The sequence below is a fragment of the Ranitomeya imitator genome, chromosome 3 (assembly GCF_032444005.1).
Source record: "Ranitomeya imitator isolate aRanImi1 chromosome 3, aRanImi1.pri, whole genome shotgun sequence".
Taxonomy (NCBI): Eukaryota; Metazoa; Chordata; class Amphibia; order Anura; family Dendrobatidae; genus Ranitomeya; species Ranitomeya imitator.
In genome coordinates, this window is record NC_091284.1 from 415,115,836 (window position 1) to 415,137,867 (window position 22,032).

Here is a 22,032-nt window from a genome sequence, read left to right on the forward strand (position 1 = left end):
CACCGGGCATCTGTCGTGGAATGCACACAGCACTGAATGATGCTACACATGCGACGCCGATTTGTGGAATTTTTGTGGTGCCTAATAATGATGCGCCAATAGGTGTTCGCACTGTGCAATACAGTGTGGAGCGTTTTCCATCTGCTGGAGATGACGTACACATACTGTGAAATGCAATTTGTGTTCTGTCAACACCTGAAGCGGACATACTACGTATACATGTGCTTTACGTGTGAGGATTTAAACCTGTGGCTGGAGATACTGGACAATGTGATTTTCTGTATTTTATTTTTGATATTCTATCTCTCAATGTTAAAATTAACCTACCCTTAAAATTATAGACTGTTCATGTCTTTGGATGAATCTGACTTAAGTTGGAAACTTGGGTCAAGAGGTGGCAGATGCAGTTTAACCCCTTTACCACCCCCAAGGGTGGTTTGCACGTTAATGACCGGGCCAATTTTTACAATTCTGACCACTGTCCCTTTATGAGGTTATAACTCTGGAACGCTTCAACGGATCCCGGTGATTCTGACACTGTTTTCTCGTGACATATTGTACTTCATGATAGTGGTAAAATTTCTTTGATATTACCTGCGTTTATTTGTGAAAAAAAACGGAAATTTGGCAAAAATTTTGAACATTTCGCAATTTTCCAACTTTGAATTTTTATGCAATTAAATCACAGAGATATGTCATACAAAATACAGTAACATTTCCCACATGTCTACTTTACATCAGCGCAATTTTGGAACCAAAAATTTTTTTTCTTAGGGAGTTATAAGGGTTAAAAGTTGACCAGCAATTTCTCATTTTTACAACACCATTTTTTTTTAGGGACCACATCTCATTTGAAGTCATTTTGAGGGGTCTATATGATAGAAAATACCCAAGTGTGACACCATTCTAAAAACTGCACCCCTCAAGGTGCTCAAAACCATATTCAAGAAGTTTATTAACCCTTCAGGTGCTTCACAGGAATTTTTTCAATGTTTAAATGTTTAAATAAAAATGAACATTTAACTTTTTTCACAAAAAATTTACTTCAGCTCCAATTTGTTTTATTTTACCAAAGGTAACAGGAGAAAATGGACCCGAAAAGTTGTTTTACAATTTGTCCTGAGTACACCGATACCCCATATGTGGGGGTAAACCACTGTTTGGGCGCATGACAGAGCTCGGAAGCGAAGGAGCGCCATTTGACTTTTCAATGCAAAATTGATTGGAATCGAGAAGGGACACCATGTTGCGTTTGGAGAGCCCCTGATGTGCCTAAACATTGAAACCCCCCACAAGTGACACCATTTTGGAAAGTAGACCCCGAAATGAACTTATCTAGATGTGTTGTGAGAACTTTGACCCACCAAGTGCTTCACAGAAGTTTATAATGCAGAACCGTAAAAATAAAAAATCATATTTTTTCACAAAAATTATCTTTTCGCCCCCAATTTTTTATTTTCCCAAGGGTAAGAGAAGAAATTGGATGCCAAAAGTTGTTGTACAATTTGTCCTGAGAACGCTGATACCCCATATGTGGGGGTAAACCACTGTTTGGGCGCATGGGAGCGCTCGGAAGGGAAGGAGCGCCGTTTGACTTTTCAATGCAAAATTGACAGGAATTGAGATGGGACGCCATGTTGCCTATGGAGAGCAACCGATGTGCCTAAACATTGAAACCCCCCACAAGTGACACCATTTTGGAAAGTAGACCCCCTAAGGAACTTATCCAGATGTGTGGTGAGCAATTTGACCTATTAAATGATTCACAGAAGTTTATAATTATAATACAGAGCCGTAAAAATAAAAAATCATATTTTTTCACAAAAATGATTTTTCACCCCCAATTTTTTATTTTCCCAAGGGTAAGAGAAGAAATTGGACGCCAAATTGTTGTACAATTTGTCCTGAGTACAACGATACCCCATATGTGGGGGTAAACCACTGTTTGGGGGCATGACAGAGCTCGGAAGCGAAGGAGCGCCATTTGACTTTTCAATGCAAAATTGACTGGAATCGAGAAGGGACACCATGTTGCGTATGGAAATCCCCTGATGTGCCTAAACATTGAAACCCCCCACAAGTGACACCATTTTGGAAAGTAGACCCCCTAAGGAACTTATCTAGAGGTGTGGTGAGCACTTTCACCCACCAAGTGCTTCACAGAAGTTTATAATGCAGAACCGTAAAAATAAAAAATCATATTTTTTCACAAAAATTATCTTTTCGCCCCCAATTTTTTATTTTTCCAAGGGTAAGAGAAGAAATTGGACCCCAAAAGTTGTTGTACAATTTGTCCCGAGTACGCTGATACCCCATATGTGGGGGTAAACCACTGTTTGGGCACATGGGAGAGCTCGGAAGGGAAGGAGCGCCGTTTGACATATCAATGCAAAATTGACAGGAATTGAGATGGGACACCATGTTGCGTTTGGAGAGCCACTGATGTGCTTAAACATTGAAACCCCCCACAAGTGACACCATTTTGGAAAGTAGACCTCCTAAGGAACTTATCCAGATGTGTGGTGAGCACTTTGACCCATTAAGTGATTCACAGAAGTTTATAATACAGAGCCGTAAAAATAAAAAATCATATTTTTTCACAAAAATGATCTTTTCACACCCAACTTTTTATTTTCCCAAGGGTAAGAGAAGAAATTGGACCCAAAAGTTGTACAATTTGTCCTGAGTACGCTGATACCTTATATGTGGGGGTAAACCACTGTTTGGGCGCAAGGGAGAGCTCGGAAGGGAAGGAGCGCCGTTTAACTTTTCAATGCAAAATTGACAGGAATTGAGATGGGACGCCATGTTGCGTTTGGAGAGCCACTGATGTGCCTAAATATTGAAACCCCCCATAAGTGACACCGTTTTGGAAAGTAGACCCCCTAAGGAACTTATCTAGATGTGTGGTGAGCACTTTAACCCACCAAGTGCTTCACAGAAGTTTACAATGCAGAGCCGTAAAAATAAAAAATCATTTTTTTCACAAAAAATGATCTTTTCACCCCCAATTTTTTATTTTCCCAAGGGTAAGAGAAGAAATTGGACCCCAAAAGTTGTTGTACAATTTGTCCTGAGTTCGCTGGTACCCCATATGTGGGGGTAAACCACTGTTTTGGCGCAAGGGAGAGCTCAGAAGGGAAGGAGCGCCGTTTGACTTTTCAATGCAAAATTGACAGGAATTGAGATGGGACGCCATGATGTGTTTGGAGAGCCACTGATGTGCCTAAATATTGAAACCCCCCATAAGTGACACCATTTTCAAAAGTAGACCCCCTAATGAACTTATCTAGATGTGTGGTCAGCACTCTATATTACCAAGTGCTTCACAGAAGTTTATAATGCAGAGCCGTAAAAATAAAAAATCATATTTTTTCACAAAAATGATCTTTTCACCCCCAAGTTTTTATTTTCCCAAGGGTAAGAGAAGAAATTGGACTCCTAAAGTTGTTGTACAATTTGTCCTGAGTACGCTGATACCCCATATGTGGGGGTAAATCACTGGGCGCATGGCAGAGCTCGGAAGGGAAGGAGCACCATTTGACTTTTCAATGCAAAATTGACTGGAATTGAGATGGGACGCCATGTTGCATTTTGAGAGCAGCTGATGTGCCTAAACATTGAAACCCCCCACAAGTGACACCATTTTGGAAAGTATACCCCGTAAGGAACTCATCTAGATGTGTTGTGAGAGCTTTGTGCCCCCAAGTGCTTCACTACAGTTTATAACGCAGAGCCGTGAAAATAATTTTTTTTCCCACAAAAATTATTTTTTAGCCCCCAGTTTTGTATTTTCCCAAGGGTAACAGGAGAAATTGGACCACAAAAGTTGTTGTCCAATTTGTCTTGAGTACGCTGATAGACCATATGTGGGGGGATCCACCATTTGGGCGCATGGGAGAGCTCGGAAGGGAAGGAGCGCCATTTGGAATGCAGACTTAGATGGAATGGTTTGCAGGCGTCACATTGCGTTTGCAGAGCCCCTAATGTACCTAAACAGTAGAAACCCCCCACAAGTGACCCCATATTGGAAACTAGACCCCCCAAAGAACTCATCTAGATGTGTTGTGAGAACTTTGAACCCCCAAGTGTATCACTACAGTTTATAAAGCAGAGCCGTTAAAATAAAAAATCCTTTTGTTTCTGCAAAAATTATTTTTTAGCCTCCAGTTTTGTATTTTTCAAGGGTAACAGTTGAAATTGAACCCCAAAAGTTGTTGTACAATTTGTCCTGAGTATGCTAATACCCAATATGTGGGGGAGAACCACCGTTTGGGTGCATGGCAGAGCTCGGAAAGGGAAGGAGCGCCATTTGGAATGCAGACTTGGATTGGTCTGCAGGCGTCACGTTGCATTTGCAGAGCCCCTCATGTAGCTAAACAGTAGAAAGCCCCCACAAGTGACACTATATTGGAAACTAGACCCCCAAAGGAACTTATATAGATGTGTTGTGAGAACTTTGAAACCCCCAAGTGTTTCCCTACAGTTTATAACGCAGAGCCGTGAAAATAAAAAATCTTTTTTTTCCACAAAAATTATTTTTTAGCCCCCCAGTTTTGTATTTTCCCAAGGGTAACAGGAGAAATTGGACCCCAAAAGTTGTTGTCCAATGTGTCCTGAGTACGCTGATACCCCATATGTTAGGGTACACCCCTGTTTGGGCGCACGGGAGAGCTCGGAAGGGAAGGAGCACTGTTTTACTTTTTCAATGCAGAATTGGATGAAGGGGGGTTTGATTTACTATTTATAGCGGGTTTTTTATCGGATTTTTATGACTGGCAGCCGTCACACACTAAAAGACGCTTTTTATTGCAACAAATATTTTTTGCGTTACTACATTTTGAGAACTACAATTTTTCCATATTTTGGTCCACAGAGTCATGTGAGGTCTTGTTTTTTGCGGGACGAGTTGACGTTTTTATTGGTAACATTTTCGGGCACGTGACTTTTTTATCGCTTTTTATTCCGATTTTTGTGAGGCAGAATGACCAAAAACCAGCTATTCATGAATTTCTTTTGGGGGAGGCGTTTATACCGTTCCCTGTTTGGTAAAATGGATAAAGCAGTTTTATTCTTTGGGTCAGTACGATTACAGCGATACCTCATTTATATCATTTTTTTATGTTTTGGCGCTTTTATACGATAAAAACTATTTTATAGAAAAAATAATTATTTTTGCATCGCTTTATTCTGAGGACTATAACTTTTTTATTTTTTCGCTGATGATGCTGTATGGTGGCTCGCTTTTTGCGGGACAAGATGACGTTTTCAGCGGTACCATGGGTATTTATATCTGTCTTTTTGATCGCATGTTATTCCACTTTTTGTTCGGCGGTATGATAATAAAGCGTAGTTTTTTGCCTTTTTTTACGGTGTTCACTGAAGGGGTTAACTAGTAAGACAGTTTTCTAGGTCGGGTCGTTACGGACGCGGTGATACTAAGTATGTGTACTTTTATTTTTTTATTAATTTATATAAAGGAATGTATTTATTGGAACAATATTTTTTATTATTATTTATTTAGGAATGTTTTTTTTTCACACATGTAAAAAAATTTTTTTTTACTTTGCCCCAGGGGGGAGGGGCATTACATTTTATTGACAGATCGCTGATCTGACACTTTGCTGTGCACTGTGTCAGATCAGCGATCACACAGGCACAGCAGGGAGGCTTACCAGCGCTTGTTCTGCGCAGGTGCTGGTAAGCCACCTCCCTGCAGGACTCGGATGCAGCCCCGCGGCCATTTTTGATCTGGGCCTGCAGGGAGGAGGAGGTAAGAGACCCTTGCAGCAACGCGATCACATCGCGTTGCTGCGAGGGTCTCAGGGAAGCACGCAGGGAGACCCTTCCCTGCGCGATGCTTCCCTATACCAATGGAACACTGCGATCATGTTTGATCACAGTGTGCCGGGGGTTAATGTGCCGAGGGCGGTCCGTGACCGCTCCTGGCACATAGTGCCGGATGTCAGCTGCGATAGTCAGCTGACACATGGCCGCGCTCCCCCGTGAACGCGGCTGATCGCTCTGCACGTACTATTCCGTCCTTGGGAAGTAGGGCCCACCCCACATGGACGAAATAGTACGTCCAATGGTAGAAAGGGGTTAAAGATTTTTCTGTATTTTCATGACTATGAAAATTGTACATTCACACTGAAGGCATCAAAACTGTGAATTAACACATGTGGAATTATATACTTTACAAAAAAGTGTGAAACAACTGAAATTATGTCTTATATTCTAGGTTCTTCAAAGTAGGCAAGAGAATGCCAAGAGTGTGCAAAGCACTCATCAAAGCAAAAGGTGGCTACTTTAAAGAACCTAGAATATAAGACATATTTTCAGTTGTTTCACACTTTTTTGTTAAGTATATAATTCCACATGTGTTATTTCATAGTTTTGATGCCTTCAATGTGAATGTACAATTTTCATAGTCATGAAAATACAGAAAAATCTTTAAATGAGAAGGTGTGTCCAAACTTTTGGTCTGTACTGTATATTGCTCTGTACAGTATAATGAGCCCCATATATTGTTCCATACAGTATAATGAGCTCCATATAATGCTCCAAACAGTATAAGTAGCCCCATATAATGCTCTATACAGTATAATGAGCCCCATATATTGCTCCATACATAATGGACCCCATATAATGTTCAATACACTATATGATGGGCCCCATATAATGCTCCAGTATATGATAGGCCCCATATATTGCTCTGAACAGAATGGGCCCCATATAATGCTCCATATATAATGGGCCCCATATATGATTCTCCATTGTATGATGGGCCCGATATAATGGGTCCCATATATGCTGCTCCAAGTGAATGATGGGCCCCATATAATGCTCCATATATAATGGGCCCCATATATGCCTCCAAATTGCTGGAGCAACACGTCCATCTTGAACTGTCCTCCCACTTCTCCTCCTGCTCCCTCTTTGATCGGTTACAATCAGGCTTCCGTTCCCATCACTCAACTGAAACTGCCCTAACTAAAGTCACCAATGACCTACTAACTGCCAGGAGCAAGCGACACTACTCTGTCCTCCTTCTCTTGGACCTGTCTTCTGCCTTTGACACTGTGGACCACTCCCTTTTGCTACAAATCCTCTCATCCCTTGGCATCACAGACTTGGCCCTTTCCTGGATCTCGTCATATCTGACAGACCGAACATTCAGTGTCTCCCTCCCCCACACCACCTCCTCACTTCGCCCCTTGTCAGTCGGTGTTCCTCAAGGCTCTGTTCTAGGACCCCTACTCTTCTCCATCTACACTTTCGGCCTGGGACAGCTCATAGAATCCCACGGTTTGCAGTACCATCTCTACGCTGATGACACGCAGATCTACCTCTCCGGACCTGACCTCTCCTCCTTGCTTACCAAAATCCCGCACTGTCTGTCTGCCATTTCAGCCTTCTTTTCTGCTCGCTTTCTACAACTGAACATGGACAAAACAGAATTCATCATCTTTCCCCATCTCACTCTACCCCTCCACCAGACCTATCCATCAATGTCAATGGCTGCTCACTATCCCCAGTCCCACACGCCCGATGCCTCGGGGTGATCCTCGACTCCGCCCTCTCTTTCAAGCCACATATCCAGACCCTTGCCTCCTCCTGTCGTCTCAAACTCAAAAATATTTCCCGGATCCGTGCTTTCCTTGACCGCAACACTGCAAAAACGCTAGTGCATGCCCTTATCATCTCCCGCCTCGACTACTGCAACCTCCTACTCTCTGGACTCCCCTCTAGCACTCTGGCACCACTCCAATCCATCCTACACTCTGCTGCCCGACTAATCCACCTGTCCCCCCGCTATTCCCCAGCCTCTCCACTGTGTCAAGCCCTTCACTGGCTTCCTATCGCCCAGAGACTCCAGTTCAAAACCCTCACACTGACATACAAAGCTATCCACAACCTGTCTCCTCCATACATCTATGACATGGTCTCCCGGTACCTACCTACACGCAACCTCCGATCCTCCCAAGACCTCCTTCTCTACTCCCCTCTCATCTCTTCTTCCCACAACCGCATCCAAGACTTCTCCCGTGCTTCCCCCATACTCTGGAACTCTCTACCCCAACATATCAGACTCGCGCCTACCATAGAAACCTTCAAAAAGAACCTGAAGACTCATCTCTTCCGACAAGCCTACAGCCTGCAGTGATCCTCAACCTACTGAACAGCCGCACAGCCAGCTCTTCCCTCTCCTAGTGTATCCTCACCCACCCCCTGCAGACTGTGAGCCCTCGCGGGCAGGGTCCTCCCTCCTTATGTACTCGTGTGCCTTGTTATCTGCTTATGTTTAACCCCTCTGTGACCTTAGACGTACTATCCCGTCGAGGTGCCCTGGGCTTATCTGACCCTGGACGGGATAGTACGTCATAGCCGATCGGCCGCGCTCACGGGGGGAGCGCGGCCGATCGCGGCCGGGTGTCAGCTGCTTATCGCAGCTGACATCCGGCACTATGTGCCAGGAGCGGTCACGGACCGCCCCCGGCACATTAACCCCTGGCACACCGCGATCAAAGATGATCGCGATGTGCCGGCGGTGCAGGGAAGCACCGCGCAGGGAGGGGGCTCCCTGCGGGCTTCCCTGAGCCCCCCGCAGCAACGCGATGTGATCGCGTTGCTGCGAGGGTCTCACCTCCCTCCCTGCTTCCTCCAGCCCCGGATCCAAGATGGCCGCGGATCCGGGTCCTGCAGGGAGGGAGGTGGCTTCACAGAGCCTGCTCAGAGCAGGCACTGTGAAGGCTGCAGCGCTGCTAGTCAGATCAGTGATCTGACAGAGTGCTGTGCAAACTGTCAGATCACTGATCTGTGATGTCCCCCCCGGGACAAAGTAAAAAAGTTAAAAAAAAAATTTCCAAATGTGTAAAAAAAAAATATTCTAAAATAATGACAAAAAAAAAAAAATATTATTCCCATAAATACATTTCTTCGTCTAAATAAAAAAAAAAAAACAATAAAAGTACACATATTTAGTATCGCCGCGTCCGTAACGACCCGACCTATAAAACTGGCCCACTAGTTAACCCCTTCAGTAAACACCGTAAGAAAAAAAAAAAAAAAAAAACGAGGCAAAAAACAACGCTTTATTATCATACCGCCGAACAAAAAGTGGAATAACACGCGATCAAAAGGACAGATATAAATAACCATGGTACCGCTGAAAACGTCATCTTGTCCCACAAAAAACGAGCCGCCATACAGCATCATTAGCAAAAAAATAAAAAAGTTATAGTCCTGAGAATAAAGCGATGCAAAAATAATTATTTTTTCTGTAAAATAGTTTTTATCGTATAAAAGCGCCAAAACATAAAAAAATGATATAAATGAGGTATCGCTGTAATCGTACTGACCCGCAGAATAAAACTGCTTTATCAATTTTACCAAACACGGAACGGTATAAACGCCTCCCCCAATAGAAATTCATGAATAGCTGGTTTTTGGTCATTCTTCCTCACAAAAATCGGAATAAAAAGCGATCAAAAAATGTCACGTGCCCAAAAATGTTTTCAATAAAAACGTCAACTCGTCCCGCAAAAAACAAGACCTCACATTACTCTGTGGACCAAAGTATGGTAAAATTATAGCTCTCAAAATATGGTATTGCAAAAAATATTTTTTGCAATAAAAAGCGTCTTTCAGTGTGTGACGGCTGCCAATCATAAAAATCCGCTAAAAAACTCGCTATAAAAGTAAATCAAACCCCCCTTCATCACCCCCTTAGTTAGGGAAAAATAAAAAAATGTATTTATTTCCATTTTCCCATTAGGGCTAGGGTTAGGGCTAGGGTTAGGGCTAGGGTTAGGGCTAGGGTTAGGGCTAGGGTTAGGGCTAGGGTTAGGGCTAGGGTTAGGGCTAGGGTTAGGGCTAGGGTTAGGGCTAGGGCTAGGGTTAGGGTTGGGGCTACAGTTAGGGTTGGGGCTAAAGTTAGGGTTAGGGTTTAGATTACATTTACAGTTGGGAATAGGGTTGGGATTAGGGTTAGGGGTGTGTCAGGGTTAGAGGTGTGGTTAGGGTTACCGTTGGAATTAGGGTTAGGGGTGTGTTTAGATTAGGGTTTCAGTTATAATTGGGGGGTTTCCACTGTTTCGGCACATCAGGGGCTCTCCAAAAACGATATGGCGTCCGATCTCAATTCCAGCCAATTCTGCGTTGAAAAAGTAAAACAGTGCTCCTTTCCTTCCGAGCTCTCCCAAGTACCCAAACAGGGGTTTACCCTCACATATGGGGTATCAGCGTACTCAGGACAAATAGGACAACAACTTTTGTGGTCCAATTTTTCCTGTTACCCTTGGGAAAATACAAAACTGGGGGCTAAAAAATAATTTTTGTGGGAAAACAAAAAGATTTTTTATTTTCACGGCTCTGCGTTATAAACTGTAGTGAAACACTTGGGGGTTCAAAGTTCTCACAACACATCTAGATAAGTTCATTGAGGGGTCTAGTTTCCAATATGGGGTCACTTGTGGGGGGTTTCTACTGTTTAGGTACATTAGGGGCTCTGCAAACGCAATGTGACGCCTGCAGACCAATCCATCTAAGTCTGCATTCCAAATGATGCTCCTTCCCTTCCGAGCCCTCCCATGCGCCCAAACGGTGGTTCCCCCCCACATATCGGGTATCAGCGTACTCAGGACAAATTGGACAACAACATTTAGGGTCCAATTTCTCCTGCTAACCTTGGAAAAATACAAAACTGGGGGCTAAAATATAATTTTTGTGGAAAAAAAAATATTTTTTATTTGCACGGCTCTTCGTTATAAACTGTAGTGAAATACTTGGGGGTTCAAAGCTCTCACAACACATCAAGATGAGTTCCTTAGGGGGTCTACTTTCCAAAATGGTGTCACTTGTGGGGGGTTTCTACTGTTTAGGTACATTAGGGGCTCTGCAAACGCAATGTGACGCCTGCAGACCAATCCATCTAAAATATAATTTTTGTGGGAAAAAAATTTTGTTTTATTTTTATGGCTCTGCATTATAAACTTCTGTGAAGCCCTTGGTGGGTCAAAGTGCTCACCACACATCCAGATAAGTTCCTTAGGGGGTTTACTTTCCAAAATGGTGTCACTTGTGGGGGGTTTCAATGTTTAGGCACATCAGTGGCTCTCCAAACGCAACATAGCGTCCCATCTCAATTCCTGTCAATTTTGCATTGAAAAGTCAAACGGCGCTCCTTCCCTTCCGAGCTCTCCCATGTGCCCAAACAGTGGTATACCCCCACAAATGGGGTATCAGCGTACTCAGGACAAATTGGACAACAAGTTTTGAGGTCCAATTTCTTCTCTTACCCTTGGAAAAATAAAAAATTGGGGGCAAAAATATAATTTCTGTGAAAAAATATGATTTTTTATTTTTACGGTTCTGCATTATAAACTTCTGTGAAGCACTTGGTGGGTCAAAGTGCTCACCACACCTCTAGATAAGTTCCTTAGGGGGTCTACTTTCCAAAATGGTGTCACTTGTGGGGGGTTTCAATGTTTAGGCACATCAGTGGCTCTCCAAACGCAACATGGCGTCCCATCTCAATTTCTGTCAATTTTGCATTGAAAAGTCAAACGGCGCTCCTTCCCTTCTGAGCTCTGCCATGCGCCCAAACAGTGGTTTACTGCCACATATGGGGTATCAGCGTACTCAGGACAAATTGGACAACAACTTTTGAGGTCCAATTTCTTCTCTTACCCTTGGAAAAATAAAAAATTGGGGGCAAAAATATAATTTTTGTGAAAAAATATGATTTTTTATTTTTACGGTTCTGCATTATAAACTTCTGTGAAGCACTTGGTGGGTCAAAGTGCTCACCACACATCCAGATAAGTTCCTTAGGGGGTCTACTTTCCAAAATGGTGTCACTTGTGGGGGGTTTCAATGTTTAGGCATATCAGTGGCTCTCCAAACGCAACATGGCGTCCCATCTCAATTCCTGTCAATTTTGCATTGAAAAGTCAAACGACGCTCCTTCCCTTCCGAGCTCTCCCATGCGCCCAAACAGTGGTTTACTGCCACATATGGGGTATCAGCGTACTCAGGACAAATTGGACAACAACTTTTGGGGTCCATTTTCTCCTGTTACCCTTGGTAAAATAAAACAAATTGGAGCTGAAGTAAATTTTTTGTGTAAAAAAGTTAAATGTTCATTTTTATTTAAACATTCCAAAAATTCCTATTAAACACCTGAAGGGTTAATAAACTTCTTGAATGTGGTTTTGAGCACCTTGAGGGGTGCAGTTTTTAGAATGGTGTCACACTTGGGTATTTTCTATCATATAGACCCCTCAAAATGACTTCAAATGAGATGTGGTCCCTAAAAAAAATGGTGTTGTAAAAATGAGAAATTGCTGGTCAACTTTTAACCCTTATAACTCCCTAACAAAAAAAAAAATTTGGTTCCAAAATTATGCTGATGTAAAGGAGACATGTGGGAAATGTTACTTATTAAGTATTTTGTGTGACATATCTCTGTGATTTAATTGCATAAAAATTCAAAGTTTAAAAATTGCGAAATTTTCAAAATTTTCGCCAAATTTCCGTTTTTTTCACAAATAAACGCAGGTACTATCAAAGAAATTTTACCACTATCATGAAGTACAATATGTCACGAGAAAACAATGTCAGAATCACCAGGATCCATTGAAGCGTTCCAGAGTTATAACTAAATAAAGGGACAGTGGTCAGAATTGTAAAAATTGGCCTGGTCATTGACGTGCAAACCACCCTTGGGGGTAAAGGGGTTAATGTATTTGTCTATATTTGCCCCGTATTCACATGTAAAGCGCCATGGAATAAATGGCGCTATAAAAATGTATAATAATAATAATAATAATATATGCTGCTCCAAGTGTATGATGGGCCCCATATAATGCTCCATATATAATGGGCCCCATATATGATGCTCCAGTGTATGATGGGCCCCATATACTTCTCCATATATAATGGGCCCCATATATGATGCTCCAGTGTTTTATGGGTCCCCATATATTGCTCTATACATTAAAGAAAATGAAATACTCATGTCTCCTCGCTGGCCCCTGCTCTGATCCGGACTCCTTAGCATTGGAATCTTCCAGCTCTCTGCATTGTGACTGTTCAGACAGAGGGTGCACAGACGTGATTTCATCGTTCCCTATGACCTGAAACCTCACAGTCAGAAGACATGTAAGACGCCGCAGCGGAGGAACAGGAAGAGGTAAGTATTGCAAGTATCAGGGCCCTGAGTAAGCGGGGGGATGCCACTGAAGTTGTCGGCACTGGCACAGACACCAGGCTCGCATAGCGAGTTCCCTACGGCGAGTGTCTCCTTCCTGCTCAGAGCATTGACACTTGCCTGGGTGCTGACGCCGACCTAGATTGTTTTATTAAGACTGTGATTTATATTATGGATAAATCTGGACTCTTGTAGTTTCTGATTAGGGGATACAGGTTATGAATTTGATTGCAGTTTACTTGCCCAATAATATCAGGAACTTAGTAACTACTGTAGACAGCAGTCTCAAGATTTTGTTCCTTCTTGGAACAGATTAGTAGTGATTGGCTCACTCTGAGGCACTGGGTGTAGTTCCTGGAGGGGTCCTGTTTCTTCTTGCAGAATGCACCAGCTGACATAGGAAGATTTACAGTTAAGGCAATGCTCTCTTGAAAATAGTTATGCAAAAAAGGTCTCCTCTAGAAAGGAGAAAATGGTCTCTCTAATGAGTGAAATAGGCAGCTACTCTGTAGGTAAATGTCCAAACTATTAAAATCTTGGATCATGACCAAACATTTTAGCCAACTGTAAGATAACGCTTACTGCATGTGTTGGGGGACACTCGCTTACGCTACTTTCACACATCAGGCTGAATCCAGCGGCGCATCAGAGCAATGGATCCGGCGTAAATTGTGAAAAACTGATGGGATGGATCCGTTTTTTAAAAACGCCCATGGGAGGCTCGCAAACGCGATTGGCTACTGCAAACCTATATATACAGTGTTCCTACAGCCCATCTTTGACAGGTTGAAGCGGAGCAAGTGGCGAAGATGGAAGGCGTGATGGCAAACATTCTGAAGGTTAATGTGGATTTTACTGTTGAGGCGAATCGTTTGAAAGCGATTGTTCTGGAGAAGGAGCGAGAGAGACAGCGCATCATGCGTCAGCGGCGTTTGTGGATACACCCAATCACTTTATACATGGAGCTACGAGGAAACCCTGAGAAGTTTTTCAGCTACGTGCAGATGAAAGCGGAGATCTTCGATTTGTTGGTGGAACGGATTGGACACCTCATCGCAAGAAGTGATACATATTGCCGCTTCTCAGTTTCACCGGCGGAGCATCTGATGGTGACTCTTATGTAAGCCATTTTTACTGTATGCCCTACTGTTAAAGCACACTTATAACTGTAATGTTGTTGCTAGTAGTTTTTAAATATAGTTTTCATTGTATCTCCTAATGCTAAAGCTGACTTCTAACTGTACTGTTATTGCTGGTATTTTGTACTAATTTTTCTCTTTTTTTTCACAGATTCCTTGCAACTGGAGAATCCCTTTCATCACTCCATTTCCAGTTCAGACTTGGGATTTCCACCATATCCGGAATTGTGAAGCACACCTGCCGTGCATTGTGGGACTCTTTACATAGCGAATTTATGCCACATCCCACAACGGAGAGTTGGCTGGAAATAGCAGAAAAATTGTAACAAATATGTCAGTTTCCCAGTTGCTTGTATGCACAGTGGACAGGAAACATATCTGCATCGTCAAACCTGCTGGATCTGGATATGAATATTTTAACTATAAAAATATTTCTCCATTGTGCTCATGGCCATCGCAGAATGCAAATTTATAGTGGTCGATATTGGGGCCTATGGCTGCTCCAATGATTCGCAAGTTGTTAAAGTGTCTGCAATGGGGCGTCATATCTATGGAAACACCTTCCAATTTCCACCCCCAAGAACACTGCCTGAAACTTCTGGGCCACCAATGCCATTTGTATGTGTTGGAGCTGAAGCCTTCCAACTCTTGGAACACCTGCTGAAACCATACTCCAGTAGTGGATTGACGCAAACTAAAAGAATTTTTAGTTACCGCCTAACACGAACACGAAGAATGGTGGAGGGATGGGATTCTCACAGCCAAATGGCGAGTTCTGTTGACCCCAATTAACCTGAAGACTGAGATTGTTGACGAGGTGGTGAAAGCTTGTATGGTCCTGCACAATTTTGTCATATGCAAGGAACATATTTCCATTGATGACCACTCTGAAGAAACCACCTTGCATGATTATCAGAACATTACTTTTGGAAGATCTGTTTCAGTTTCCAGAATGAGGGACAAATTTGCTGAATACTTTATTTCACCTCAAGGAAGTGTAGACTGGCAGGATGAGAGAGTTTGAAAAATGTGTCTTGGACCTTGTTACCAAGAGTATTTAACCTTGTTTTACCCAAAGTATTGTACCTGGTTGGGATTTTCCCAAAGTATTGTACCTCTTTTACGCACAGTATTGTACCTGGTTGGGTTTTACCCAAAGTATTGTACCTGTTTTACCCAAAGTATTGAACCTTATAATTTAATAAATGAAAGACAACATTTTTAAACCAAAAAAACTGTTTTATTTACAAATTATTTACAAAATGTTTATAAATTTAAAAAGTGTGGGGTGGAGATAATACTGGAGGGGCTGTCAGATTGGGACACTTCGACAGTGGGAGTGTGGCGAGAGGATTGTGGTGTAGACTGATCAGGAGGAAAAACAGAAGGAGAAGGGGTGGAGAAAGAAAGAGAACGTGTGGACATGAAACCGGGAGTAGTGTTGGGAATTTGGAAGGTTGGAGGGATGGAGTGGAGGGATTGGGAGGCAGAAGAGGTGGTGGGTGGAGAAGAGGGTTGTGTTTGGGGCATGATGGGTGTGGAAGGAGACTGTTGGTAGTGGGCAGGGAGTACAGTTTGGGCAGGGAGTGGAGGCGCAGATGATGTGGTTGGGAACTGGTACGGGGCAGAATGCTGGTATTGTATAAGAGTGGGAGGAGGGAAAGTGGCTGGAGGGGGGTAGGTGCAGGAGAAACTACCAGGGTGGGTGGAGGGGCTTGGGAGGTAACATGTGCTTGGGCAAACTGGCAGGCTTGCATTACATGCTTCTTCTGGTCAGGAGATAGCTTGTCTATGCACTCGAGTACTGCCTGGAAAAACGAGTGGTTTGACGATTTACTTGCATCTGAATGCATCCTATCCAGACGTGTGTGTAACTCAAGAATACTGTTGTCGAGCAAATTAAATCCTGCAGTCATTTGCTCAGACAACAGTTTCAGACAGTTCTGGAAGCATAGCTCTTTTCCTGATCCCTCTGGCGCTGCAGCCCAGAACCCACAGGTGTTTTAGAGGTGGCAGCATCAGAGGGGTGGGGTAAAGGAAAAGCTATATCCTCACCAGCAGCTTCATGTAACAAAGTCAGCCACGATGCTCCAGCACTGGTGGATGGGACCGAGGGATCAGATGTGAGGGAAGGCTCAGAAGGTGCAGAGGGGTCAGTCTGTTGAAGTATCCCACGGTGGCAGTCTTCTGAGGGATCGCTCCAGAAGGATTCAAGTCTGCAGGTTCCCGAGTGCTGCAGACGGTGCTGTGGAAAAAAAAAAAAAAAGGTAATTAATATATTGATATTGCTTGGCCCTGGCTGAAACCCCCAAAAACGTGTTAGACGTAAACATTTTTATTAAATGGGGTGGGTAATATTTACCTTCCGCTCACCATCGTCGACCGGAGGAACGACAGGGCTCTTGCATACTTATACTTGCTCTTGCGTCCTCCCGATCCACTCGGGGCCCGCATCTCCTTGTTAAACTCCTTCTTAAAGTGATCCCTGATTGACCGCCACCGCTTGACAACTCTTTTGCCTGAAAAGTGAAAGCAAAAATAGGTTAGTATACAATACATTACATCCAGCAACATAACAGAACTGTGAATACTTACGCGCTTGATTCTGGGCCCGAGCATCGAGGTCCTCCAAGTGGTCCACAGGTTGTTGGCATACTTCCTCCCAGAGCCGACGGGTAACACCAAGATCTGTGTGGCGGTGGTCTCCCATGTTCCACAGCGGCTCCCACTCTCGGATTAGATCAATGAGGAGGTCGATGTCTAGCCCGGCCTCCTCACCGTCCGAGTCAGGAGCACGCTATGAAGCCTGTTAAAAAAAGACAAAAAACAAAGACATTAGACTCAAAACAACAACATAAAGCGGAATAAAAAAAAAAAAAATGTGCTTGGATGTAGGCTTATGTGTTGTGTGTACGGTGATGTCTGTGATGATGTGGTTCTGCGATGCATGTAAGAAACTTAGCAATTGCGAGCCCACTCCGGGTATTTCTCCACCCTGACCGTCTGCTTCGGGAAGCACCTCTGATGCTGCAGCTTCCTGTTATCCAAAAATTATATATATATATATATATACACATACTGTATATATATATATACACATATATACAGTGCCTACAAGAAGTATTCAACCCCCTGCAGATTTAGCAGGTTTACACATTTGGAATTAACTTGGCATTGTGACATTTGGACTGTAGATCAGCCTGGAAGTGTGAAATGCACTGCAGCAAAAAAGAATGTTATTTCTTTGTTTTGTTTTTTTTAAATTGTGAAAAGTCTTTTCAGAGGGTCTTTTATTATTCAACCCCTCAACCCACCAGAATTCTGTTTGGTTCCCCTAAAGTATTAAGAAGTAGTTCAGGCACAAAGAACAATGAGCTTCACATGTTTGGATTAATTATCTCTTTTTCCAGCCTTTTCTGACTATTTAAGACCCTCCCCAAACTTGTGAACAGCACTCATACATGGTCAACATGGGAAAGACAAAGGAGCATTCCAAGGCCATCAGAGACAAGTCTGGCAAGGGGTACAAAACCCTTTCCAAGGAGTTGGGCCTACCTGTCTCCACTGTTGGGAGCATCATCCGGAAGTGGAAGGCTTATGAAACTACTGTTAGCCTTCCACGGCCTGGACAGCCTTTGAAAGTTTCCTCCCGTGCCGAGGCCAGGCTTGTCCGAAGAGTCAAGGCTAACCCAAGGACAACAAGGAAGGAGCTCCGGGAAGATCTCATGGCAGTGGGGACATTGGTTTCAGTCAATACCATAAGTAACGTACTCCACCGCAATGGTCTCCGTTCCAGACGAGCCCATAAGGTACCTTTACTTTCAAAGCGTCATGTCAAGGCTCGTCTACAGTTTGCTCATGATCACTTGGAGGACTCTGAGACTGATTGGTTCAAGGTTCTCTGGTCTGATGAGACCAAGATCGAGATCTTTGGTGCCAACCACACACGTGACGTTTGGAGACTGGATGGCACTGCATACGACCCCAAGAATACCATCCCTACAGTCAAGCATGGTGGTGGCAGCATCATGCTGTGGGGCTGTTTCTCAGCCAAGGGGCCTGGCCATCTGGTCCGCATCCATGGGAAGATGGATAGCACGGCCTACCTGGAGATTTTGGCCAAGAACCTCCGCTCCTCCATCAAGGATCTTAAGATGGGTCGTCATTTCATCTTCCAACAAGACAACGACCCAAAGCACACAGTCAAGAAAACCAAGGCCTGGTTCAAGAGGCAAAAAATCAAGGTGTTGCAGTGGCCTAGTCAGTCTCCTGACCTTAACCCAATTGAAAACTTGTGGAAGGAGCTCAAGATTAAAGTCCACATGAGACACCCAAAGAACCTAGATAACTTGGAGAAGATCTGCATGGAGGAGTGGGCCAAGATAACTCCAGAGACCTGTGCCGGCCTGATCAGGTCTTATGAAAGACGATTATTAGCTGTAATTGCAAACAAAGGTTATTCCACAAAATATTAAACCTAGGGGTTGAATAATAATTGACCCACACTTTTATGTTTAAAATTTATAAAAATTTAACTGAGCAACAAAACTTTTTGGTTTGTAAGATTTATGCATCTGTTAATAAATCCTGCTCTTGTTTGAAGTTTGAAGGCTCTAACTTATTTGCATCTTATTAAACCTGCTAAATCTGCAGGGGGTTGAATACTACTTGTAGGCATTGTATATATTAGAAAAAAAGGGGGGAAACAGCACAGCAGACTTCCAGAAAAAAAAGTGATGTTTATTGCCCAAATAGCGTGGCAACGTTTCGATACAATCCTTTTTCAAGCCAAGGATTGTATACATTTATTTACCTCACAGCGCTGATGCTGTGGGGGAGGGACATGGCTTGCTATGGCTGGCTTCTGGCTGGCTGTGGCTGTAGCTGGCTGGCCGGCGGCGGGTTCAGCTCTGGTTGGCGGCAGGTTCAGCTCTGGCTTGGCAGCAGGTTCATCTCTGGCTGGCGGCAGGTTCAGCTCTGGTTGGCGGCAGGTTCAGCTCTGGTTGGCGGCAGGTTCAGGTCTGGCTGGCAGCAGGTTCAGCTCTGGCTGGCGGCAGGTTCAGCTCTGGTTGGTGGCAGTTTCAGCTGTGGTTGGCAGGTCTGTGTCTTGCTTGCTGGTAAATGGATGAATGGTAAATGGCAGGCTTTATATCTGTTTCCTAATTGGGGGCTAGCCAATTGTATCGGAGCATGCTCATTTAAAGGCTCCGATACAATTGGATTCCATTCTAGCCAAAAGCCGGAAGCGCTGGATTCGGCCCTGTCCGGTTTTTCACCGCAGACAAAAAACGTTACTGCTTTCGGATATACATAAGGCTTCCCATTGAGCCGATAATGACAAATGGTACCATCTTCACCAGCTACCTGGGCTTCATCATCAGCTGGTATCCTCAGTCTCACCACACTGGATTTATTCACCATTTCCTTTCCATGTCTTCCAATGACTTTCTTCACCAGATTTCTGGGTACTTTAACAAAGCCCAGCCTTCCTGGCATGCTCCAAGCGTTGAGCGGCTTCCTTATTCCTCAACATGATCATCTGTTTCATGTGGAGGCATCGTAGGTGCACATCCGTCAGGATAGCAAACCCGCTTCACTGTGACTTCCCTAGTTGACAGTATCACCAACTGTTTCATCTCTGGTGCCCAGTTAACACTACATGCTTCTACTGCCTTTCTAAAGGCCTCATGCACATCCACACTAGCACACACTTCTCGCACGTCTTCAGATACCACTACCATGCACTTGAAGAGCGAAGACTCACTCTCTTCCTGGACGAAGGACTCCCGCAAGTCATCTGCCCTGACAGGTGACTGTCTTGTTCAGCTCTTAGCGCAAACTCTTCCTGAGCTTTACCCTCTTCAAGACCTTTCGCCAAGATGGGCATTTGTAGCTCCGCCTCGTTACCACTCTGGCACTGCCACTGTAAGTCTGCGATCACCAACTTCTTCTCTTGCAGAAGACCTCCTGAAAGAGTACTCATGTCTTGAATACAAGCACAAGTCACTGCTTTCTCTTTAATTACATCCGCAAAGGGTGCATCTTGTTCAGCCTCTTTGCACCCTTTACATATCCAGCTATGGGAGAACTTGCCCTCTTTGTGGGGCTCTTCTTTACTGTACTCCCTTTCTTTCTTAGAGTCACAGTCACCCCAAGAGTCTGTGTCACACCCCACAATATGGTGAACCCTCAACCCACTCTCTATCTGGGTGTCAGCTCCACTCTTTTTAACTACCAGACCACTACTAGTCATATTGTGGTACACTTCAGGTGACATCATGTCAGTAAGTTGGGCAGACGCATCCTTTCCTCGGGTCATGCCTAACTTAGGACTGTCATGATTACAGTCATGAATATGCGGCTCCACCTCCCATAGGGGTGGAGCTGCATATTCATTACTGTAATGGGCGCCTGTTGTGAATTCCACTCTTATGCTCCCTCCGGTGGTTGTAAGTGGCACTTTTGTGAGTTCTGCTCTTGGGCTCCCTCTGGTGGTTTTAAGTGGTATGGCTGCTCCTTGGATTTAGCAGTCTGCAGCTGCTTCCACTGATTGTCTTTCTGCTCGGCTATTTATGCCTGGCTTTTCCCTTCAGCCAGTACCACTTGTCAATGGTTCCTGGTTGGATTCACATCTCTCTTGGATTTCCCTGATATCCTGACCAGTCCTGCAAAGTTAAGTCCTTGCTTTGCTCTTTTCTGTCCACATGTTGTGGACTTATTCGTTCTGTGCATTCTATGTTTTGTCCAGCTTGTTAGTATTGATTTTCAGTTAAGCTGGAAGCTCTGGGAAGCAGATTTACCCTCCACACCTTTAGTCAGGTGTGGAGATTTTTGTAAACTCTGTGTGGATTTTTGTAGTTTTTAAGACTGACCGCACAGTAATCTATCCTGTCTTATCTATCTAGCTAGATTGGCCTCCTGTGCTACATCCTGGTTTCATTCTGTGTATGTCTTTTTCCTCTCCAGTCACAGTCATTACTTGTGGGGGGCTATCTATCCTTTGGGGATTTTCTCTGAGGCAAGATAGTTTTCCTGTTTCTATCTTTAGGGGTAGTTAGTTCTCAGGCTGTGACGAGGTGCCTAGGGAGTGTCAGGAGCATCCCACGGCTACGTGTTGAGCTTAGGGACTGCGGTCAGTACAGGTACCACCTCCTTCAGAGCTCGTCCCATGTTGCTCCTAAACCACCAGTTCATAACAGGCGGCCCCACGTGACCGCTCATACAGGAGAAGGTGCAGCGAGGACAGGACGCTGCGAGGGAGCCGGGTGAGTATTTTATTAACAGCGGGCGGGCGCACAGGGGGTGGGGACAGGGATCTTTATTTTAAACACGAAAAAAAAAAAAAGGATTTTTCATATCTTCTTTCCAGCAAATGCTGCTGGAGAGAAGATATGAATGGCGGCTTCAGCACCAAGTGGGGGGGACAGCGCTTACTGTAGCGCTGTCTCCTGCACGCTCCCACGAACACTGACATGTCTCCGTGTTTTGCACACGGATACATGGTCCGTGAAAACATGCTGACATGTGCAGAGACACATTGATTTCAATGTGTCTACGTGAGTCAGTGTCTCCGGTACGTGAGGAAACTGTCACCTCACGTACCGGAGCCACTGACGTGTGAAACCGGCCTTAGGGAGCCTTTTTAAATGCTTATGAAGCTTTTGCAGGTGTTTCTTGTTA